Source organism: Diadema setosum, chromosome 7 (assembly GCF_964275005.1).
Source record: "Diadema setosum chromosome 7, eeDiaSeto1, whole genome shotgun sequence".
Lineage (NCBI taxonomy): Eukaryota > Metazoa > Echinodermata > Echinoidea > Diadematoida > Diadematidae > Diadema > Diadema setosum.
In genome coordinates, this window is record NC_092691.1 from 36,752,699 (window position 1) to 36,777,832 (window position 25,134).

At 37.0% G+C, this 25,134-nt stretch overlaps 1 protein-coding gene across 1 annotated transcript in view; it reads right to left on the minus strand.

Annotated features, from left to right (window-relative positions):
• The window catches only part of LOC140231212 (ADAMTS-like protein 3), a 221,438-nt gene that overhangs the window by 186,349 nt on the left and 9,955 nt on the right, over positions 1-25,134 (minus strand). The gene's annotated exons all lie outside the window — the stretch shown is intronic.

Consider the following 25,134-nt stretch of genomic DNA (forward strand, 5'->3'; position numbering starts at 1 on the left):
AAGAAGAGACTCCCCCACCACTTTGTCACTAACACCATAATTGAGCATTTTGACACTTTAACATTTTAAGAGACTAACAATCAAACTCTAGAGATTCACTGTAGCCTTCTTTATCTACAAACACACAGCATCAACAGGAGTCTTACACAGAAATGAATGGCTCCACACTATTAAAAGCTTTCAACTCGAAGCGAAAGATTGCAGACATTCAGAAAGCCTGTAGCCTGTAAAGGCTGCTAATTACTTCTAAAAATCTTTCAAAAGTAAATCAGTTCAATAGTTTCACATTTAAGTTGAATGGTCTTGTAAATCAGAATAATTACAGGAAATGATACAATGGTACACTGTATCTCTTGACATGAAATTCCTCATGGGAACTTCAAAACCCTCTGGTAATATAGGCCTACCCAATATCTGGTAAGAAGATTTCAGGAAAACTGTGAGAGAATTCACAAAATATTTTCATTTCTCACTCCACAATAAGACGGAAGCTTGATCAAGAGATTTGCAAAAAACTATTCAAAAACTAATTGTTGCATTTACATATCACATTTCTTCTGAATTCAGAAAGCATGTAACAAGAGGTTACAACCTTCAAAAGAGCGTGTGAAACCACTGTTTGTGCGGCCCAACCATCTCCCTGCGGTCATGTAGTGATTTCTCGAATTGTGAGAAACTGTGGAAGAAATCTGACACGAATCTGTCAAACATCAACAATGGAGTAATTTGGGTCAGTCGCTGTTCCAAAAAGGCCTCGCCAAGGTCCATGGTGAATGACTTTGGTACCGATAACCAATTAAGACCAACATACATGTTACTCCATGTTTAGCAAAAGACTGCTTCAATTGTGACTGGATAAAGTCTTCAAGTCGTATAGAGCAGAACAATGATCAGAAGTGGTCATTACACTTTACAGTGAGTTAATTGATACCTCTTATCTTTTTTCAGTAGTTGGGTATTTTCTCTGTGCTATAATTGAGTCATCTCCACCACCAATTAGATTAAATTCACTCGGTTGACAAAACATGACAATCAGTATATGGCTGCAATGCTTCAGACAAAGACATGCACGGTATTAAGCATGTTGCTGGTTTTGTTTTTTACAATTTTAAAAGACAATGGGTTTTGAGGTCTCAGATATCCAGAAATACATGTAGAAAAAAAAAACATATTGAACACTTTCCCTTTTCTGCTTGTTGTAAATTGGTAACAGAGACAAAAATGCTTCAGTTAGGCCTATATAAAAGTAATTAAATGTAAGGTAATGGAAGGAGAATTGAAAAAAAAAAAATCTAATGGTATCTCATTTTCTTTACTCAATTTCCCACAAAAAAAAAAAAAAACTATCACATCAAAGACATGCAAAACATACTTCCGCTTCAAATTTACTTGGAATATCTATCTATATTCACAGTTGAGAGTGATGCACTGTTGCTCTGATTTTATATCCATCTTTGTTTTGAATTTCATCCAGTTCTTGACTCATTTTCAACTTAACAAAGTTTCTTTAGATATCTAACGTAAAACTTTTCACATGTATGAAGTGTACCTGGTACAGATTTTATTGTACTTTGACATCAACAAGGAATTCCATGTACACCCCAGTGTAGTTATTGCACTCACAATGGACGCACACTAAAAATGTTATTGAATTCCTTGTGACCTGCTGGGTACCAACCACAGCGACATTGTGAACCCAGCCTGCCTATCATGTCACCGAACAAAACGCTGCAAGAATACCGGTGGGCGTTTGAAAAGGGTGACTTGTGTCAATTACACACCACGATGACTACAGCCCACGCCTGCCTGATCGGCAGAAGGATGAATAGCAATCAATAGCACTATCATAGACAAGAATACGCAGACTGCAAACTGGTCGAGTCAAAAGCACTCGCTTTAAAAACAATTTTTATTTTCAAAGTTGAAGACCTTCTTCCCCGAAGGTCACTGAACTTTCCACCAAGTGTATCCACGACATTGACTGCTTTGAACAAAGGCAAGAAGTTTCATGTCAGTGTATAGGTTATAATGGATATGACACATATCTCAGTAACAATTTTTAAGGCTTTTTTATATATCACAACCAACTCAAGGGAATGCAGATATAAATAATCATATATGTAAAAATCATTACATACAAGTATATATACATCAAATATCATTTCCAGATAAAAGTACATTACTGCTCACTAAACTAATAAATATGCACATCATAACCAAACTTAAAACAAACTATATCTAACAATGAAATGGTTTACTCATTAAAAACGGGTAAGATGCACAAAATTTTACAAAGTATCTTAAGTTCAAATGTATTGCAGAATAAACTTCTGCAATAACTCCAATAACAACTCAACACTATAAGAGAGAGAATGTGTAAGAGAAGTAAGAGGAGAAAGAATTCTACCACTGAGAAGGCAAAGGGTATCACACTGTAACTATTTCATATTTATACAACACCTATTTAGAATGTAGCTATCCGATTGGTCGATTGCCCATCACGTGACATTTAGGGAAACGTTCTATTGCACGCTCTGGCTGTCTCAGCCATGCAATTTTGGTTCGACCAAAATGTTCTATTGCACGCGCTCTGATGTCACAATAAACAAACATGTGCCGCGCTCACTCAACAATTACAAGCGCGCTTATAAGCGCGCTTACAAGCGCGTACTTTTGTCACTCATTTTTGTAAACAACTTCGTTTCGCATGTACGTAAGGAGTACGTACGTACACATGTAGTGTTATACAGTGACTGCGACCGTGAGGCTACTCATTCGTCTTTCACGGAAAATGGTTGCCTTTCTGTGCTAAATTCAAGAATCTGTGAGTACCAAATCTGTTGACGTTCGAGGTGTTGTATAAAACAAATAGTGTATGGTCTTTACTCGTGCAATGGAACCAGATTTCGCACTCGGTGAAAGATGAGGCGCACTATTCAACTCGGCTTCGCCTCGTTGAATAGAGCGCCTCTATCTTTCACCTCGTGCGAAATCTTGTACCATTGCACTCGTGACCATTCACTATTTGTATACTATCATATTTTCAGATGACACATGACATATCTCTTCCTGTCTTGTCTTTTTCCCCTTCTTTTCCATGTGAAGTTCAGTTTCACATTTGTACATACATTGTATATCTGAACGATCTATGCGGCGTAGAATACTAGTCAGCAATCAAAATTTTGTATTCATTTTCTTCATGAAAAACCAAAAGCCTGCAGTTGCTGTGTTCAAAACTTGCCTGAACAATCAAATTCTTGTGTACTCATACTGCTGCAGGATTAGACTTAAGGCAGGCAGATTTTAATTAATAACAACATTCTATATAATCCATAATCCATATGGTTTTTGAAGCTCCTAGCTGTTTGTTCTTCTGGTTTAATAACTTGGTATGGCTCCTACACTTGCATGGGCCGAGACAGGACACATTGGATTGCATTTAATACATATCACTGTCAACGATTACTTTCGAAAACATCGTCGTGAAATATAGAAAGGCAGCGGTTCGAGCCACAGTCTTGTCTTGAACAAATCCTGTCTACATGGGGCGACAAGTTTGTTTACATTTTTGCGGTACAAAGTAGCTTTCAAATCGCTTTTATTGCCACGAGGCAGGAGCTGCCGGTGACAGTGGGAAAGGGATGAATAGGATCTGAAATTGGTTTCTTTTCAACGTGACACACTTTGTTATCCCGTCTTTCTTACCCCCATCTGCACTGCTTTTACCTGCTCCATAACATTGTATTGTCAAGGTCAATGCTATAAAACTGTCAATGGCTGTAAGTTATCTGACATCAGGTAGATATTACCCCCATGTATCTTCTCCCATTCCTCAACTTGCACCCCCCCCCCCTCCATAATGTCTCGTATGAAAGCATATTTGTAATGGGCAGAATCCATGCCGAAATGTCTCTGTTTATTGCTATACTGTACAGACCACTTTACTAGGATGGAAAACCTGGCAAGGCAGGAAAAGGTAACTGGATTTTTCCATCTCTCTGAGCTCATATGAGTCAATATTATGACAGAAAATCTATGCAAACATCAAATACTCATGGATGTAAAGAATGTCTTTGAACAGAAATGAAAAAAAAAAATTAGTGTGAAGTTACAGCTGCAGATGAGTAAAAAAGCTCTGTGAAACTGGATGCAATAAACAACAATGTGCTGAGTTACCTAGAAAATGTCTGTTAAGTTGGTGGACATGACAAAAATATGATTGTCAAAATGGCTGTTTGGATCATGATGACTACATAGGCCTACATGTAGCAGCATCTGCTGCATATGCCTTCTTTATTAGCTCTGTACACAAAGTGGGTTAAATATGAATATTTCTGAAAGCATTTGACTATTGTTTCAGAGGATGTGTTTGGACAAAGCATGATGGATTTACAGCAGGGACAAGCTGCATACAGACAAATTCTTGGATATCTTTAACCATGAAAGAGAAGTTCATTCAATGTCATCAAACTCAGTTTAAATTTTGTCTGTGTGCGGTATGCATGGACTTCATTCATGCATCACTTCGCTACTGCGACCACTGTCGCCCAACATCTGGCGAATTTCTTGCACTCCAGTGCATCCTGCAACAGCAACAAAGCAGAATGCGGAGTGTGACTTGATTGTGGTAGGAAGAATGGGATGATATGCCAGACAAAATCAACAGCTTACCAGGGTGGAGATTCTTTATTTTGAGAGGCCTTGAACTCTTTATTGCCTTTTGTGACCCAATATAAAAAAGGCAGAATGAATGTCATAATTTTTTTGATTTTAAAGCAGAGTATATCAGCTACACACAGCAAACCATGCCAGTTAGAGTTCCCTCTTCAATCACCTTCTTTGAGGTAGAATGGTGGGGGAGGGGTATTGAAGGAGGGGTGCATCAGTAGGAATCTTTGAAGGAGACAGGTTCCCTTTTGATAACCAAGGCAGCACACGCGGGGCATTGGATGACAAGTAGGACGTGTTAATCAGCAGGTACATCTCGCTGGTATGTCAAGTGCTTGTAGAGCAAAGTTTTTCTTGCGTCCATTACACCCATCAGACACGTGTACGCTGTGCCGCCAATGCTACCACTGCTTTCCCTGTTGCAATAGATGCACGCACAGGCTAGACAAACAAACATTATCACATGTTTCAACTTCAGGCTTCTTTTCTCTCCCCCTTCCCCCCCCCATTTATTCCTTTTTCCTTCTATACTCCCTACCCCCTCCCCCTTCCTTATCATATGAAAAATCTTCACTTGTCTCTAAGGAGCAAGTTCAACTGAGAAAAAACAAGCGAAGTTACATATTGCAGAGTCAGATAACTGAACAAACCTTCTAAAGTAAACAGTTTATTTTCAAGAATCACATGCAATGTTGCCTCATCCCAAATAGCAATGGACAAAAGGAAACTTAGAAAGGAATGTATGACATCACAGTTAAGTTGACGAATGTTTCCAACATTCAAGTTTACTTTTATCAAACTCATTTTTTTTTAATCAAAGTCAACAAGACGAGGTGAGAAAAAAAACCCAGCAAACAGCAAAAGGCAATAATTGCAAGAGGCATTGAAAAGGTGTTCCACAGCAAGAATCAATTTGCATACAAATGCTGAACTACATTCCGTGCAAACCAAGTTGTATTTGTAAGTTTGACAGCACACTTGAAATAAAATGTTCCTACCAAATAAAAATGTAGGGCCTACATATCTGAAATCATGTATCAAATCTCATGATTGTGAGTTGCATGTTTGAGAATCGATAGGCCAAAAAGTTTGTGACAGAGCTGTTTGTATGTTTATAATTTTACCTTTAAGATACGCTTCGTCACTTTGTTTTGTCTTGACGGAGAAAGATGGATAGCGCAGATACATGGTGTGAGGTATTCCTTTACTCAACAGAGACAGGGGGAGGTAAAGCCTGTCCAGCAAACTGGTATAATTGCAGCTCAGTTACCCCTGACCAAGGGCTACTGTTCACATAATGACAAAAGTATCCATATTTTGCAAGCATGGAGCCCTAAAGTTGTTAAAAACAAGAATTCTTGTCAAGGGCTCGCACCTTCCCAGGAGAGACGAAAATGTTTGGAAATACCACACCATCGCCAACAGCAAAAGCAGTAGTCCCACTTTTTCGGAGGGATTTCTTGCAAGTTCAGTCAGTGCAATATTTCATCAGCTGGCAATTTTAACAATTCGCCCACTTGAGGATTCATACATATTTTAGGAAAAAGACATGAACCTTAAAGCCACCAATATGTAAACAAGTACTCACTTGTCCTTTAATATCAGCAAGAATAGATATTTGATGACATATTTGAATGTAAAATATATAAAGAACTTCATGCAATTATGTACCATCTCAAGAATTAGTTTGCCATTGTGAAATGAAATGAGAGTTTCAATATTGGACCCATCATTAATAGTATCGCATGGCATTATCTCTCTTTTAACATAAGTGCCTACTTTAAAGCAAATGTTGAATAGTTACAATTTTTCCTAGCCTCTATTCAACCAAACTATGGAAGGGATAATGGCATTCATTTTCAGAACACTCAGATCAAAAACACCATTTGATACTTTGATCCCATTTCTGCACTGCGACATCCAAGTATGCCGATGTAACCAACATAGAAATAGCTTGAGATCATACTGTGGCATTCAAAGTACAATGACAAGGGTATGCCTGTGCCTTTTCAATTTGAAGACAGTTGAGGGTATCATTCATTGGATCAGTGCAGTCATATGAAAACATTTGAGCTCTCATACAATACGTTGCTTTAAAAAAAAAGTGAACATTGTGCTGTAAATCCACAGTTGTGACAATCAAAGCAATTCCAATGCTGGATTAGGTTCCTACAATTTGTATGTCATCCAAACTTCTTCACATTCTCCCGACTTGGACTATATCATCCAATACAGGGAAATATGTTGTTAGAAAATATGTTCCTCCCCCCCCCCCCCCAAAAAAAAAAGAAAAAAAAAAAGAAAGATAATAAATGAAACCACATCAGTAAATGCCTCTTACAAACAAAGCTAATGATTTTTTCTTGCATGGAATCCCCCATGTCCTTCATGAGCTACTGAATATAAAAACTAGACAAAAACAAAATAGTTTTATGTTTTTCTCTTTTGGTCTTGTGAATCCATGAACAACATTGCTGGCATATATCTGCGTTCTGAGTGATGGCATGCCTTGATTCATGCCTTACAGGTGTTCTTGCCTCTTTTCGAAACAAGGAAGAAGAAAGAAATCACATTTTCACCTCTCTTCATTTTGTGCATTCCATATACATGAATTCATTGCAGGTGCCAATGGTATGTAAGGAATGCACCATTACGTGCAAGTGCACTATCATTTCAATAGCCAACAACTGAAGCATTGAACCTCTAGGTTGGCTTCAAAGGCAAGCCACTTGTCATATTTCACATGTTTGCTTTATGATAAGTAACAGTCTTTTTGTGCGTCGACACAAACATACAATCTTCTTCCCATTCAACACCCACAGATGAGGGGGTGGCTATGAGGATGGGGCGGGGTGCGACAGAACAAGGCTTTAAATGAACATAGCGGGGGAAATCGGTACCGGGCACTGATCTCCCTCAAGATTCTTTCAACATCGAAGCCACAAATAATATCAAACGTCTTCTCCAACAGCAAAGCATACAATTGTGAAAATGAAAGTGCATGAATGCTAGCTTTTTGAATGTCATCATGGTTGGTGTAATTTCTCTTGTGTGCCACTTTCAAGCACACTCTGCACCATGCTCACAGTCTAGTTTTCTACAGTGTAGCCTAATACCCTTATGGTTTGTTTGTTTGTTTGTTTTTTAAGAGACTAGAATCAACATGATGTTGACAGTTTTCTCGATATCGAAGGGAACTTGGTATACCACATTGACTTCAATTATTATCTGTCATTATAATTTTACTCATGGTAATCGTGGCAATATACTATGATTAATATTATGATGATGATGAGTACAAGTCTCATGATTATTCCTAATAAGTCATCAGTATCCACGATGGTTCCACTGTTATCAAACGTATATCTTTTTCTTTCTTTGTTTTGCATCACAAATAATCTCGATCATGAATTTACATGACAAACATATGCAAAATACCTGACAAAGCACAAGAGCCTTGAGGAACAAAGGCCTAGTTAGTTTGAATGTAAAATAGACACTCGATATTCTCATGAAATTTCTCTCAGTTTAATTATTTATACATTCTATAAACTTTGTATGAGTATTCTAATGTTAAAGGACAAGTTCACTTTCATAGACATGTGGGTTGAGTGAATGCAGCAATACTAGTAGAACACATCAGTGAGAGTTTGAGGAAAATCGGACAATCCGTTCAAGTTATAGATTCTTGAAATTTCTGCTCAGTCACGGCTGAATGAGAAGACTACTATAGCTTGTGAAGTCACATGTGTACAACAATATAATGAAAGAATAAAGAAAAATCAACATATTTTCTCTTTTCTCGCATAACAAAATACTCGTCTTCTCTCTTTGAGAAGGCAGAGGGAATGATATTATCCTTAACATATGTCAGTAACAAGTCGAAGAAATGTGCATTTTATTCAAAAAGTAAGTTGTGTGAAATTCTCTCTTTATTTTCCTCATATCGTTGTATGCATGTGACATCATACACCGTAGTAGTCTTCTCATCCAGCAGTGATTGCACAGATACTTTAAAAATTCATAACTTTCGAACGGACTGTCCGATCTTCCCCAAATTTTCACTGATGTGTTCTTCTAATATTGCTGCATTCACTCAATCCACATGTCTATGAAGGTGAAGTTGTCCTTTAAAGGTAGGGAATCCCATTTGCATGCCTCAAATGAAGAGTTATATAAATACAGTGGTATGTTGAAGACAGTATCATTTTAGAAACTCCCATAAAGTATTGAAAGTGGAAGGTAACATTTAGTACATTTTTATTGACCGTTAGATTTTGAATTGAATTTTTTTCAGGGCTCACCGTAAATTCCAGTACATTACTAGGCTACCTTTGCAGACCCATGCACTGCATGTGTGTCAATCATGTATATTTTGTGAAGAAAGTTCATCAAAACTTACAAACATTTCTATATACATTCTTGCCACACACTCTATATGTTATTACATCAGCTCTTATACTTTAAGATTTGTGTTTATAGATAAAAAATACAGTAGACTGCAACAAAAAGGCTTAAGTGTGGCTGATACACAGAACTGCTGAGTAGTTGAGTTTTGTGCATTATTCAAATTGTAGATAACTGTTGACTTCCAAATTTCTCAGCAGTGGCCTAAACAAGTCCCCTGAGGTTCATATTTAATGTTTTGCTGCATTTTGGGAGGTCTGTAAAAGGTATCCCCTACCTTTAAGTCTTCGTTTACCAATGTACATGCCCAGGTACTTTTTTTCACCAGCATTCAGTAATCCATCTAGTAATCAGGAGATTGTTGGTTTGGGTCCAACCCGAGTATGTATGCCCATTATAATTTTTTTTTTTTTTTTTTTAGTATCAAGGCTATTATACTTCTAACGCACTGAATAATTTGTGCTGATCAATACGTTCATGAAGGGCAATTTGTCAATCAGTTGCAATGACAAAATAACCAACTTGATGCTAGAATTCAATAATCTGCCAAACTTTAATTGCTCATGGTGCTTCAATAGTAAAGACCTACAAGTACTACCGTTTGATTCACCATCATCTCTCACTAATTCATCTTTATTGAAATGTTTGACAATAAAAAGAATCTGGATATCAATAGACCAAAATAGCTTTATCCATGCTACAGACTGCAACTTGGAAACCCAACCCCCATAGGGATTTCCAATCCCTAAGGGAATTCCCACTTGAAACTGATCGATCAAATATAAGCCTGACTAATTGTTGTCATTTAAAGAAAGAATACAAAAAGAAAGTCCCTACCCTCCCAAAGTCGCCTCGATCTCACGAGTATTTGCTCCCAATCTCTCATGCGACAGCAAACTACTTCAGTCGACTTCTATTGAATCTTGGCTTAGTAAGTCCTTGATTGGTTTGCTTTGAACTAACATGAAAATATTTTGAAAGTCACCATAGCGAGATTAAGCCAATACATTTCATCCAGGCGATCATGTGGGGCCTTCTCCTAGTCTATGCTTCAAACGCACGTCTGTGCACAGACACCAGACACCTCCAGGTCAGTAGCAGTCCATCCTTTGGTCGTCTTCCACCAATAAAATCAACTCGGACATTTCACACCCACCATGTTAAGCTTGAGGTGATAGCTGAGATTACCAGTGTAGTGTATCACTAATATTCCACCAATGGAGGGTTTGTATTAACACCAACAATACCACTGGCAATTTCAAGACACAATATTTCAATTATAATTCATATAGCAATAATCCTGAGAGGGCCTAATTTCCTGATGACCACTTCACACCTACGAATTAACTCTAATCTACACAGGAAAAGTCTATGTCCTGCTAGTCTGGTTTCCAGACCCTTTGCCAACTGGACTCCGCGGCGACGAAGTCGCCGCCCCGCGACGAAGTCGCCGCCTTTGCCGAAGGCAAAGGGTCTGGGCACATTCGCTTCAAGTGGGAGGAGCCTAAATTTACCCCCAGTGAGCGAGGGCGATCATTCTGTCATTACGTAATAAGGAAGAGGTCACGTTAGTGACCCCTGCATCCTCACCCATAGAGGTCCCAAGGACACTCTCCATATACATTACATGCATGCATCCACTGTCCGTGGAGTATTTCCATGCACTGTTTACTGCATGGAAAGGATTTCTGGTGCGATAATCTTGTTTCTGATAGGGCCTATTTAGTCACTATATCCACACTATGCACGGAGCTATACACCATGCCCAAGACACATGGGATCCAAAGAGCGAAAAATGAATTCGAAAAAAGAAAGTGCAGCGGAGTATTGTGCAAAATTTTTTGTAAAAACTTTGTATGTGGAGATGAGTTGTGGGTGGGCGGCCCATGTGATATATAATGTATTATGTATGTATTTTTTATGTTCGTGTTTGCTGATGAATACGTTCAGTTGAGACCCTTCTTTCTATAACTTAATAGCAGCTAGTGAATAAAAAAGAAACAGATGATTAGCAACGTGCTCTTCCGATCAGTTCTTGTCTTCATAATATCGTGTCCCTCTCGTGGAAACATTGCGGCAACTGACTAAACTTAAAAATATAACGATATTGTTTACTAGTATTTCTTCATCTCACACATGATAATCGCACCAAGATAATAACATCGGGATATGTATGAACCCACACAAGAAAAATGAAGTAATTGACACTTGCATGTAGGCCTGTAGGTGAGCTGGGGTATTGTGGCCCCTCAACTAAGATGTCTTCATACACCATCTTCTATCCCTTGAAATAGCCCGCTTGATAGCCGTACAAGGTCACTTCTTACCACTATATGCTCCAACATCCATTCATTTAGCAATTATAGCATCTATAGGGGGACCGGTTTTTAAAAGAACGCGCGATAAGAGCCACATCTATTCATTTCCAATTCATTTTTCATAAAGTCACTTGATGATAAAAACCTTGTCTGAAGTGGTTATGTATAATGAAACAAATAATTTGCAAAATATTTCTTTGACAGAAGGCCATTGTTTGAAGCATGATGCGCTTCGGGGCAATTATGCCCCCCCCCCCCCCTTAAAAAGCTTTGTTTTGCTAAGAATATCCATGGGTTTATATGCAAGAAAGAATACTAATTATTTAGTTTAAGTCGCAATTAACATGGTTCATTGCTGGCATATATCAAGTAGACGTATACAGTGCAATCATAATGAATTATCATTGCAGCTTGGTTTTGATTATTTTCAGCTGAAAGACTTCATTTCCCAAGGTCATCATGCAACAAAATTAACGGCCAAACGTTACAAACAATAATAGACTCTGACTCACAGTTTTTGTATTCACATAATTAAGATATGACAAGCTCTAGCATTTGATATAGATTTGTCCATGTAATATTTTTTTCGGCTTATTGCAGCTTTATCACTTGTATATAGGAAAGTATCGGTTTTGTGCATGGAATATTTTGCCTCAATTCAAATTCTCAAAAGATGCTCATGTACTTTTTTTTCATTGTTTTTCATATGCTCAGAGACCCATCCATATTAGTTAATCATAATAAACTTTCTGTAAAAGAAACAGGTGCCAAGTTTATGGCAAATGATATGTTTAGAGACAATTATCAGCCCATCGTAAGACTATTAATTGTTTTTTTTTTATTTCTATATATAAGAAGCAACGCAAGTTGGCTGCTTTTATTACCTCATTCAATGCAAAATGAAAATTGAGTGTAGATAAGTAGAGAACAGAAATAAGTTCGGTACTATATGGCACACCACAACCAATTATTAATTTTGGTCTCCATCCTGTAATTTTTGCTTTTTAATCCCTCGACGACAAACTTCTCCATTTCACCATATGCATGTCTTTAGTTGATATGCTCCTTGGACCTTATAGGATGTAAGCATGTAGGCCATATCATATAGGTGGTATAACCAGGGAGGTGGGAAAACCGAGCACTTGTGTGACCTTTTGTAAATATTGATGTTGTTACATTCCTGATTCCGATAATTGAATGGTGAATGTGGCAAAGAATGGTTCATCCTGATGACGATGTTGGCTATAAAGTATATGGGAAAGGTGGGATACGGAGGAAGAAGAGGAAATATTCGTTTTCTATCAATAATGCAATCCAAAATTCCAATTGTATTCCAGCGCTCTTCCCTTAAATTTCATTGCGTAATATTCTATATAGTATCTTAACAATAACAACACCGCATTTCGCTGAAAAATAAAACATATTTTATTTTCGGAATTACGAATCCTATATTTCATCACCAGATTGACGCGCCTTTGGAATAACGACCCTTCATTCATTTTGGGATAAACGAAACTTTGGAATAAAGAACCCAATTAAGTTTTTCGGAATAAGGAACATTATTCAATATCATCTGATGATATTGAATAATGTTCGTCATTCCGAGAAACATGATCTGATCAACAAACCTTCTGAAGAATTACGACTCTGCATTCATTTTGGGATTAATCATAAATTTTTGATTCACGAAACTTATTACATTTTAGCACTGACAAACTTTCGGAATAATGAACTTAATCATTCGCATTAGCGAACTTTGTTCGGAACGTAACGAATGATAACAATGAGAATTATACGTATGAAAACATTGACAAAAATTTAAAAATTGTATGTCCAATTCAGATACTTTTAGCTTGAATAATTTTTTTTTTCCCTTGCACAGGTCATATTGAATCATAGCTCTTCTCCGAATATTAGCCTGCCTTATGCAATAATAATAGCTTGTCATCAACATATTTTACAGAGCATGTGGAAGCACTATGCTTTTCAGATGGAGAAATTGTGTGTGTTTTTGTAATGTATCTCATCGTTCTGACTCTTAAGTATGAGTTTAACGTTATACGAACAAATACAGCGGAAGGCGTTGATGTGCATCAATCAATATCGCCACAATGAAGTCTATTATACTTACAGGGTTTTATTGTTGTTGTTGTTGTTGTTGTTTTGCTTTTTTAGAGGGCCTCAATTTTTTCATCCACAAAGATGCCTGATTTTGAAACTCACAATTCCGGATACCTGATTTGGGAAACCTCTTTAGAGTTTTCATTGTTCGTCGAAAATGATCATTGATATCATGAGAGCAATAATTATATCTCTCTAAGATTTATAATGTTTGTTTTTTGTTAAGTGCTGTCTGGGGCAAATTATTTGTATAGGGCCCCATTTTCTCTGTAACAACAATAATGTCTACATGAATTGTTAACTTGTTTCTCTCTGAAAAACCCATACCATCCCCCTTCCCCTAAAAAAAAAGCAACAAATGAGAATACTTCACTGTTGATGCTGTTCATTTGGATATTTGAGCAACAATTCGCACATTGATGAATGTCGGAAAGATTTGGGACCTCAGATAATGTTCATTTACATTGAGCTGATGATTGCATTCCACGTCTATAGCACCTATAAAGGGACTGTACAGTACTGGTTGAGGTGGGCATTCATCTTTTGAACATTCCTAAGTGAGGTAATGAAAAGCCTCTTATGAAATATGAAAGAGCATGTAACTTTAAGAAGGATTCGATGTTTATTTGATGAAAATTGGTTTTCAAATGGCCGAGATATCCAAAAAAAAGTGCTAATAATAAAAGGCGACATGCCACAACTTTATTAGGATCTCTTGGTTTCACCTTGTTTTTGGTTATCTCGGCCATTTCAAAACCGATTTTCATCGAATAAACTTTTTGATACCCCTTAGAACTTAGAAGGTTTCTGAATATCTCGCAAAACGTTAAAAGCTATATCCTCACCACGACCAGAACTGTACACACCCTTTAAGATTAAATCTTTGAAGTGAACTCGATATCACATATAGAAAGAAAAATGTGTATCTGAAATTGCCAGTTTCTATCAAAATATGCATCCATTTTGTATTTTTTCATTGGTCAAAGATCCGTGAATTTTGCTTTATTTGTAGGATTCAGTATACTAGTAGTCAAATTAGACCGGTTTTTATATTCATACTCATAAGGCCTACTAAAAAAAAAAGGTTAAAAAAAATGTTGCTGGTTTTCCCCAAGTCGAGCCTACAAAAGAAATCCATTAGACAACATAGTGGAAACATGGAGCTAGCTCCATGGTGGAAACGAGAAAGCGACTCAGATGGTTATGCATTAAAATACTGTGATTGAGATACTTTGTAAAGGAAGGAAGGGAAATGTGGTTGTTAACTTGTTAACTTGTTAACTTTACTGTATAGCACTATAGGCCCTACATTAGTTGAAAAAAAAAAAACCAACCCAGCACAAATGAAGAAACAAACAAAAAAAAAATCTTCTTTGGACACCTATTCCTCATTGAGGTTACAACATAAGTAACAAGGATATGTGATTTTTGATTTCGTCGATAGACACAATGACACAAAATGGTCTGCTTAAATTTTATTGGAAACATAGTTCACTTGACCATTGTGCGCATCTATAGTAGTAAACAGGAAAAAACGTGAGTAACAATCAAAAACATCGAAAACTTTTAGGAATACACATCATGGAGTACACGATTGCCGATTCTTCCATCCGACCTTGCTTTAGATCTTATAAAAGTCCGAATGTTCGTGTGCAGAGAGGTAGAATATACGCCTCCCTGAATGTATACCATCACCCTCATCCTGCATACTACAGTATACAGCATCCACACCATTGGTACACACACGCCGCAATGCCAACACACAGGTAGTAGGGAGAGTCCTCCACCACCCGGCTCTGATAACACGCTGAGCAGGATAATTCGAATTTCGCGCTTCAGAGGACGGGAGCGCTGACAGATTTATGGATTCCGCCCAAAATCGGGCGGAATCCATTAACTCCAAGACGAATGCTTCCAGACCCTCTGCGCGAGAAAATCAACTTAAACTATACTAGTTTTCGACGTTGAGGGCGTTAATATCATGGATAGCGAAATAGTATGGGCAGAGGGTCTGGAAGCCAGACTAATGTCCTGCTGGCTGACAGGGGAATGCCCCTGGAAGGCCCACGTGAAGCCAGGCAGTGCCATGCCAGCTACGCGAGCTGCCAGGGAAGCCAGAGAAAGCTGCTTCGCATCGAGGGAAGGAGTTTGGGGGTAGGGGGAGACAGGTTGTGTGGGGGCATGCAGTAGGGTCATCAATTTCTAGATCAGCTCATTTCATTTCAGATTTAGAGTAACTCCCTTTAAAATGGACATTAGCCTTTTACTCTTTCCCGTAGAAAAGGGCATCAAAAACAATCTGCCGCATACATTCACAGAATATACAACTATAATAAACATACACACACATTTGACACAAGCAACCACATGCATACACACAAAATACTCAAATGTTGTATTGTAAAGGTGACACCAAGATTCAGTTATTTCCTTCTTCTTTTTTTCAATTGTCTACCTCTCTCATTCCCTTTCCCAAAGTTACAAAGCTTCTGTATGATCTAGCAAATGTGTTTAGAATGAGCAGGTTGTAATGACACACAGCTCTGAAATTCAAGGGTCTGGAAAAAAAGACCATCCAATCGGGGAGTTGCTGTGATCCACGCACAATAATGTATCATGTTCATCTTTGGCATGCAAATCAGATGACTGTCAGAGGGATGAATAGTACTTGCTAAGTCTGTGTATGTTTACCCCCTTTCTGGTACTGTGGAAATGGGTGACAGTTCATCAAGGTGACTTACAAAACATTTCAAACATTAACCTCATTCTCTACTTTTTTCTTCTTCCTTAGATTAAAGGGATGGTACAGTATTGGTGGAGATGAGAATTGGGCTTTTAACTTTTTGCGAGATACCAAGAAAACACTTGTGATATAGTACAGAGCATACCATTTTAAGAGGAATTCAAAGTTTATTTGATGAAAATCGGGTTTGGAATGACTGAAACATCCAAAAACAAAGTAAAACAAAGCGATCATAATAAAGTGTGGGTCCCACACTTTATTAGAATCGCTCTTTTTTAGATATCTCAGCCATTTCAAAGCCAATTTTCACCAAATAAACTTTGAATTCCTCATAGAATTACATGCTCTTTCATATTTCATGAGAGGTTTCTCATTATCTCACCAAAAAATGTTTGAAACCTGAAATATAAAGGTCTCAACCAAAACTATACGATCCCCTTAATCAGAATTAGATCAGGGAAGAGAAATATCTCTGCACCCCTTGTCCATCCAACTCTTGTTTGCTGGTTTCACATTGTTTATCCTCAAATACGCTGGCACCAGACAGCCACGCTCTGGGGATGGACCAGTGAACATGAAAACTGTGCCTCCCCATGGGAGATGTTACTTCTTGCATAAAAAAAGCAAAGGGGATCACCTTCGGGAGTCGCCAGATAGTATCGGAAGCTTCCACTCCACCCACCAACCCACCACCAACTCCCTCATGTCTACCACAATCTTCAAACACAAGGTTTTCTTTGACCACTTGCAGACTATTTGCATTTTGCGAGAACAAAATTTCCTACTTACAAACCTCAGTTTGACTACATGGAATGGGGACCTACAAACCAGTTCTGGTATTGGGCAGCATTTTGAGTATAAATAACTTCAATTTGATAGCAAATTCTTTCGCCATAATAATAGCATGATTTCAACATATTTTGGATCTCACGGACTTGATCACAAATGAAAATATATATATATATATATATATATAAAATGTATATATATATTTTTTTTTTATGTAACTGCTGCAGACAACATGATCACAATAGCTTGGCTAAGCACAAGCGTACTGAGAAACAGGACTTCTCAGTACGATCTGTCAAGGATATGATTATTCGAGATTTCTTGTAAACTTCACTGTCATGAATAAATCATAAGTAGAAATCATAAATACAGCTCTCTCTATGGGAGGTGATACAACTGTATATTATGTATGCCTACATAGTAAATGAGTTTCCTGCAAACAATGTTGCAATTGTGTCATTATCACTGTATTTTGGGAAGCCATATTCATGAAGACTCACTGAAATAAATAGGTAAAATGTTTCTCACTACTTGTCTAATCTTTTTCTCTAATCTATAAAAATGCAGTCTTTTATTGTTGTGACACCACTTTCATAAAAACAAACAAACAAACACTTTAATGTATTATACATGTGTGTTAGGGGAGGGGGTAGAAGTTTGGAATCTTTAATACAACTGTTTACCCCCATTCAAATCTTGGAAATGTCATCTGAAATAAACATCCTGGATATATACAATAAAATTTCAAAAGATTTAAGGATGTTACATGTCTATGCAGCTATTCTATGAAATAACCATTGCTATACTACAATACCACCCTCCGCAAACACACACACACACACACACACACACACGCACACACATACTCACATACACAAGCCAACAAATATCTACAGAAAGCAATGTTTTGATGAAATTTCTGGATGAGCCACCATGCTTTACCCTTAATGTCTTTCTTGACCTACGGAGTTGTTCCTTAATGGGAATAACATTGAATACATCATTGTTCAGATTCTAAAAAGAAAAAAAAATGTTGTTGCAGATGGAAATAAAATGTGCATCATCAAAATGCCATTAAGTTTTGTGAGATAACACAAAAAGGCATAAACAGTGCAATTAATCTTTAGAAATCTCTACGATATTTTAATGGCAGCTCTAACAATATATATCATTCCTGATTCTACGATCGTAAATCAACCCTCAAATGATAAATCGCTCGCAGCCACCTGCCGTGACTGACAGTCGACATCAGCCTGTCAAAAGCACTAAGGGTGCGATATAACATACAATACATGGAAACTATGATGAGAATGCAAACCTAAACCTCAGACAGTCAGTGACAACCGCAAGTGGGATCTGTTTTTGAGCATTCTGCAGATCAGAGCTTTTGTTCAAACCATCCGCAAATAAACATGCCATCAGGATCCTGTCTTATTTGTGGTTCAGAGCCATTATCTTTTATTGTCACGGGAATTACAGCTCATAAAGCATGACATTTTGTATACCGCCCTGTGCATCATTTACTCTTTTGTAGTAAGCATCTGTATGACACAATGACCTTTGTCATGGTAGGATTAATGCGCGAATAATGAAATGCATTCTTTGGCATGACAGTTGACAGTACGCATTTTCACAACATTCTGTTGAAAGTCCACGCTTGATAACTTTTTCGTGATCGCAAATTAGTGCGCTATTTCATTTCCTATTCACATCAGTCCAATGGGAATTAGCCTGAAATTTTTTCGCGCCAATACGATAGCTGAGCACACACAAACAGCTTCGGTATAGCATTGATTTTTATGAAAATCCAAGCTTGATATTTTGAAAATAGCATGCTATTTCAAAACATTGGACTGATGGGAGAATACATAATGTGCATTTTTCCACTAAATGATTGAAATTTTATGTGCTGTGAGATAATGCCAGGTAAATGTACGCAATATCTCAAATTCTACCCCAGTATCAGTTTAAAGTGGGTGATATAAAATGATGCTAGGTGATCTGTCACCCACTGTGGTCGATATGACGTAATGTGAGGGACAATTTTCAGCAGAAACAGTAGAAAGGGGGTAAAAAATTTCATGGTGTGTCAGAAGTCTCTAATTCTTGCCGAAAGATTCCATATATCATTCAATTGATTGTAATAGGGACCCGATCTGTGACCTCATAATGCCCAACTTTACGATTCGACGCATTTTGCAAGTTTTCCCGCTTTACCCCGCATTACCACATATTTTACTGTTCAATAGAAAGTTTGAGGGAAAGTAAAATATGAGAAGTAAAATATGATACAGGTGACAAAAATTTGCCGTGTGGTGAGGTGATATGAGGCAGTAGAAACACATAGGCCTCGTATGTAAGGAAGGGCATTTCATGTTAGACGAATCAAACTAGTCCATGGAATACTAGCAGCACTACAAACAAAACAAAACAAAACAAAAACAAAACAAAACAATAACAATAACAATAACAAAGCAAAAGAATGGCATGGCCACCAGTTTACAGCACATTTCTTTTTGTTCTTAGAAGACTTGGTGCCTGGGAGATGCCATTTGAACCAGGGCAATGCTGTCTGCCTGCCTGAACCCATTCAGCATGAAACAAAAGCCGTCTTCTAACTACGCTCTGCGCCACGACTTACATACGTCTACCCATATGGGCACCAGCCCAAGAAGTCTCCGTCGGAAATTCTGATCATAAAGGGAGCCCTTACCCACTCACATTTGTAAGTCAGCAGAGTGGAACGTCTGTCTCAATACCCTTGTTTTCTGCAACTGGACTGTGATGTCAGCATACCACAACAAGATTGTTTCTTTTTATCATCAGCTCCTACTTTTTTCTCTTTCATTTTGACCTTCTCAGCAAATATCATGTGTGCTGCCTATACATATGAAGAGTTTGTTTGCAAAAACCGATAAGTCCATATTTGTCAAATGGAGATATTTGCGATTAAAGGTCAAGAAAAATAAAGAGAATAATAAGAAAAGTTTTGTTTCTTTTGACCATAACTTCAAAAATGTACCTTTAGATGTAGTGAACAATATATCATTTAAAAGGTATTATTTTGTACTTTATGACAGAGACCGTACTTCAAAATCTTCAAAAATGGACTTATCGGTTTTTGCAAACAAACTCTTCAATATATTGTGATAGCTTCATGGGTATAACTACTGCATCTGGTACTGTTAAACATGACAAAGGCAGCACATGGGTCTCTGGTTATCAGTTAACATTATCTTTTGTAGGACTTCCCCAAATCATTATAATTGAATTGAAATATAGGAAGCAAAAAAAAAAGGGGGGAATAGCAAATGTGTCTGTGTTAACTAGGCTTTTCCGTTGGGAATTATGACTGTGATTCATTTCTGAGATAATGAAATTATGCAAGCCTACATATTTGATTTTCTATTTCTCAGGTCATAATTCACCGAAGTGTTCTGGCATCCATTTTTCCTCTTCCATACTCAGTTTTTCCTTTTTCTAAGATTGGCAATTCCCTAAAAGTTGGTGTTTTGATGAATTGTTTCTAATTCTATCGATGGTGACACTTAATGCCACATAATGCTTCATATCTTTGTCTGTTTTCCCCCCAATAGTGACTGATGATAATTCCTGTCAAATGGTTTACATGATCCATGTTTCACATATAAAACAAGAGTCATCAAAGAAGGAACCATTTCATCTTTTTCTTAGTAATCTCTTAAAACAACATCCCACAATGCCACACAGATGAGGGTTGCTACTTCAGTTAACAGGTATTCTGCCTCATAATTCTTTTTTATTTTTTCCTCCAAGGAGACAGTATACACCGAAATATGAGCTCCCACGTGAATTATGATAGCTTCACGAAGAAGTCACGGATGACATCGGTATTTTAAGTCGTGAAATACGGCCTTGTCCTCAATTAACAAGAGCATTCAGATGTTCCGTGTTATGATGGCTAAGGTTAGTCACTCGTCCTTCTGGCGTGAATCTCCTACAATCTGGGGGTGTAATTCTACCCTCATTTCTGGACATTCCTCTCATTTACGTTGATAATATAATTTATCAAGCAGACATACTGGCAACTGAATCTACCTTGGGTCATTCATAAATTCCAAACTCAAGGAAAAAAGTCACAAGTTTTGTTCTTAATCTTCTTTTTCCCCCTCTTTATACATGTCACTGGCCAATCTAAATTCTACCTTTTGGTGAGCACAAATTTTACAAGACCTAAACCACTTTTCACCATCACAAATCTCAAATAGTCAAGTTCATGTTAGGTTGTTTGACATGCTGCCATAGCACTGATAAATGAATGCATGTGTAATTTTATTGTTGATGCTCTTCCTGGAAGTTGTATGTTTGTTATTCTGTGTTTTTTTTTCCCTTGTCTCAACATACCTTTGACACAAAAGTTGGATGATTTCTACCAAGTTGCTTAAAATTTACCTACATGATTTGAAAAAAAAAAGCTGAAAAAGTATGAACAAATAACATGAAATACTTAACAAGTAATGTTTAGAGAACACAACCATCAATTCAATATGCTTACACTCCTTGGCTCACATAAAAGCTGCGAAGATTTATGGGACTGCTGGGAGATTGCAATTTGGGTAAAGGATTTGAAATTCTCTTTGAAAGAAGTCAATCATGAAGATATATGACTCAAGCTGGACAACTCTGAAAGTCGGTATGTTTCTTAGAATTTGGAGGGAGAAATGTGTTTGAACATTGTAGTTGGTTGCCAACATCTTTAGACAAACTTGGGGTAAAATAATAAAAATTCTGTTCCACTTATATAGCGGAACAAGTACTCACACTTTGTCACGTACACATATTTATTCAGGATAATTTGAAGTCACATCCTGATATTTGCCACACTCCTTATCGAAACCACAGAATAATGAATTCTAATGGGAAATTATGGACAGTCGTTATGTGTACATTTCAGGATAAGGAAGAGAGAAGCTCATTTCTAAATGGTAGCCTGAGGGGGAAAATAAAAAAACTACTCACATACTCTTTTTGAAAGAAGCATTTTATAACTTTCCATGTCAGGAAGAGTAAAATTGAACTCATGCGCCACTTGGCACATTTCCAGCTGATCTTCCATTTCTTGTTCACTTTCCTTTTCCATTTTTCCCTTATAGATTTGTGTTTTCACGTGACCACGAGGAAATTTTTGAAGAGTCATTATGAAGGTTGACAAGATACTGTCCAGATTACCATTTCCATGTTGGATCTACTTTATACTAGGAGGGTACGGATGTAAAGACATGGTACACATTTGTAGGAGTGAACAGGGCAGAAGAATTGATGGACATCCTCCCTGTCTGCAACCTATTCACCTGTAGATCACCTTCAAGAAAACTGATATCCTTTAATTAATAATAAGATACTGATGTTCTAGAAATTATTCCCACTTCAAAATAATAGCAGTAATCCTGGTAATCATGATAATTGTGATGGAGATGATGACAAATGACAAATAAAAACAATACAAGTGATGATACTGGTAATAGCAATAATAATGATAATGCTGATAATGGCCATTTCAAGTGGTACACATATACAGTACACATGTAAAGAAAAAAAATCATAGTGACTACAAAACGGCAGATGACAAGTTGTACTAAAAATGTACAACAAGGGAATGACACAAACATAAATTCCGATTCTGATTTCATTTTATTGTCCAATATAGGATTTTTTTTTTCTGTTGGCATTTATACATACAAGAACAGATTCTCTTTTTTTTTTTTTTTAGCTCAATTCAATTTTCTATCATTCTCCCACAAGCAAATCAAATGGAAAGACACAAGTTTGTGGATTGATTACTTTGTTGACTGCACAAGCCAAACAGTGAAAAACAAATTTTGTGCAAGACTCCCATGTCAGTGGAAAAAGAATATTGTGTTCATTTTTGCTCAACAGCACTTTCTCATGAACACCCCAACTGTGAATACACCTGTTGTGATCTGTTTCTGAGCTAGACACTGAAGTTTACAAGACAACAACAGCAAAACTTGGTATTCACATCATTAGATAACAGCTGACATGGTTCACTGATGAATTTACAAATATATAAAAAATGCTCGAGATTTTTTTCTTCACTTTTTGACATTTTCTGAGAAGATAGGACAGTTTGGATATATGTTCTGCAAATTTCCATTATCAATCTCCTGAAGCTTGTGCAAGAGAAGCTGAATTAAATAAGAACACAGTTACCTCTCTCTGCACTTCTTCAATTGAGCTATTCCCTTTTTCCAAAGCTACCAGAAAATAGGCCAACTATTCACCTGTGAAAAATGATTCTTTTTTCCCTTCAAGGCCTTGCAGTACAACCAATTTTGCATTATCTTAGACAAATTCAAGTCTCCAACTATAAACATTATACTGAATCTCATCTAAATACAAACATTGGAGAGGAAAAAAAGGTCTGTAATGCCCCCCCCCCCCGAAAAAAAAAATGGTACTGTAATGCACAAAAGGAAAGCAAATGCAAATATCACATGTACACATTGTATGTCTTAATCATGGTGGTGCTAAATGCTGGCAGTCTTTTTATGGGGGGGGGGGGGCACAAGGGCTATTGACCTTTCTATGTCCCCCTAGTATACACACTGTATGTGAACCTACTGGACAGATATATTCATCTAGAGTGACAGACTTAATTAATTTGATGCCTGGTCAAGGCCATTATGGAGAAATCAATAGGTAGTATTTTCCAAGAAAATGGCCAAAGGGGAAAGCATTAACAGGACCAGGGAATAAACTGCCAAGAATTCTGTAGCAGGAAAAATATCTTTGATTCAAGGAATTACAATGGGTAAAGTCTCAGACATATCAAAATATAAATCAATAATACTATTCAAAACACACTAACAAAAATTTAAAAACTTGTTTTTTTACCTCACGTTATCATGGGGTAACTTTAGTACTAAAACAATTGACACAATAATACTACTAACATCACTTGCAACCAATGGTAGTATTCATAAGAACCAAAATTGGGAAGCCTAAATAAAAAGCACAGCTTTTATTACTTAGGCCCCTAGAAAGACAAAGATAAAACACATGATTGTTGTTCTACAGGAGGAAAATGTGAGAGAATTATCCGGGTGGAACAAGGCAATGTGATGAGAAAGGAGTAAGAATGTCAGCAGGAAATATCTCATCATGCTTGCCTTTCAATCTACCAGAAAAAAAAAAAAAATCCTCGTATTTAAATGACTTGGTCCTCAGGTCGTGAGGTATGAAAGTGATATCATCACAGAAAATTGTTGCTATGGTTACAGGCTCCAAGGCACATTGGAGGAAAAACTTTGCAGTTTGATTTGCAGTCATGGAAATTATGTGATGATATTGGAAACTTGTAGACAGCTGCTGCCTTTATACTCTTGACTTGTGCTTGGTTCTGTCTTGGGAGGCTGATCAAGTTTTCAATTTTGTTCCTTTATTGTGCCTTTTACAGGATGCAATTGGGGTCAAAAATATTCGGGACTTCTACCTTTTTATACACCAGTCTTTTTTTGTCATACACTTTAATTCGATCACTTTGACTTTGTGTAGAAAAGTGATAGCTTCCCCATTTTCTCTGGAAAATATTGTCTTTTTGTCCATTTAAAATCTCTTTCTCTCTGTCTTCCAATCTATCTATATATTTATCTAACCAAAATTACTATGCATATATTTATATATCTACCCAAAATTACTCTCTATGTATATATTTATATATTTATCTATCCAAAATCACTCTCTACGTACATGTATATATTTATATATTTATCTATCCAAAATTACTCTCTATGTATATATTTATATCTTTCTCTATCCAAAATTACTCTCTATGTATATATTTATTTATTTTTCTCTCTGTCTTTCCTCATCTTTTGATCTCTTTCTTTATTCCAGACCAAACACACATTCATTTTTTTTTTCTAGCCTGTCTCACTCATAATCTCTCTCATATTTGATTTACACATACTTCTTGACATTAGACGGTTTAGTATGCCATTGCAGATAATGCATATCATTGTGTGCAAGATGAGGTTGCATCACACTAACTCTGTCAATGCTCTTGCAATCTGCATTGCCCATAATGTC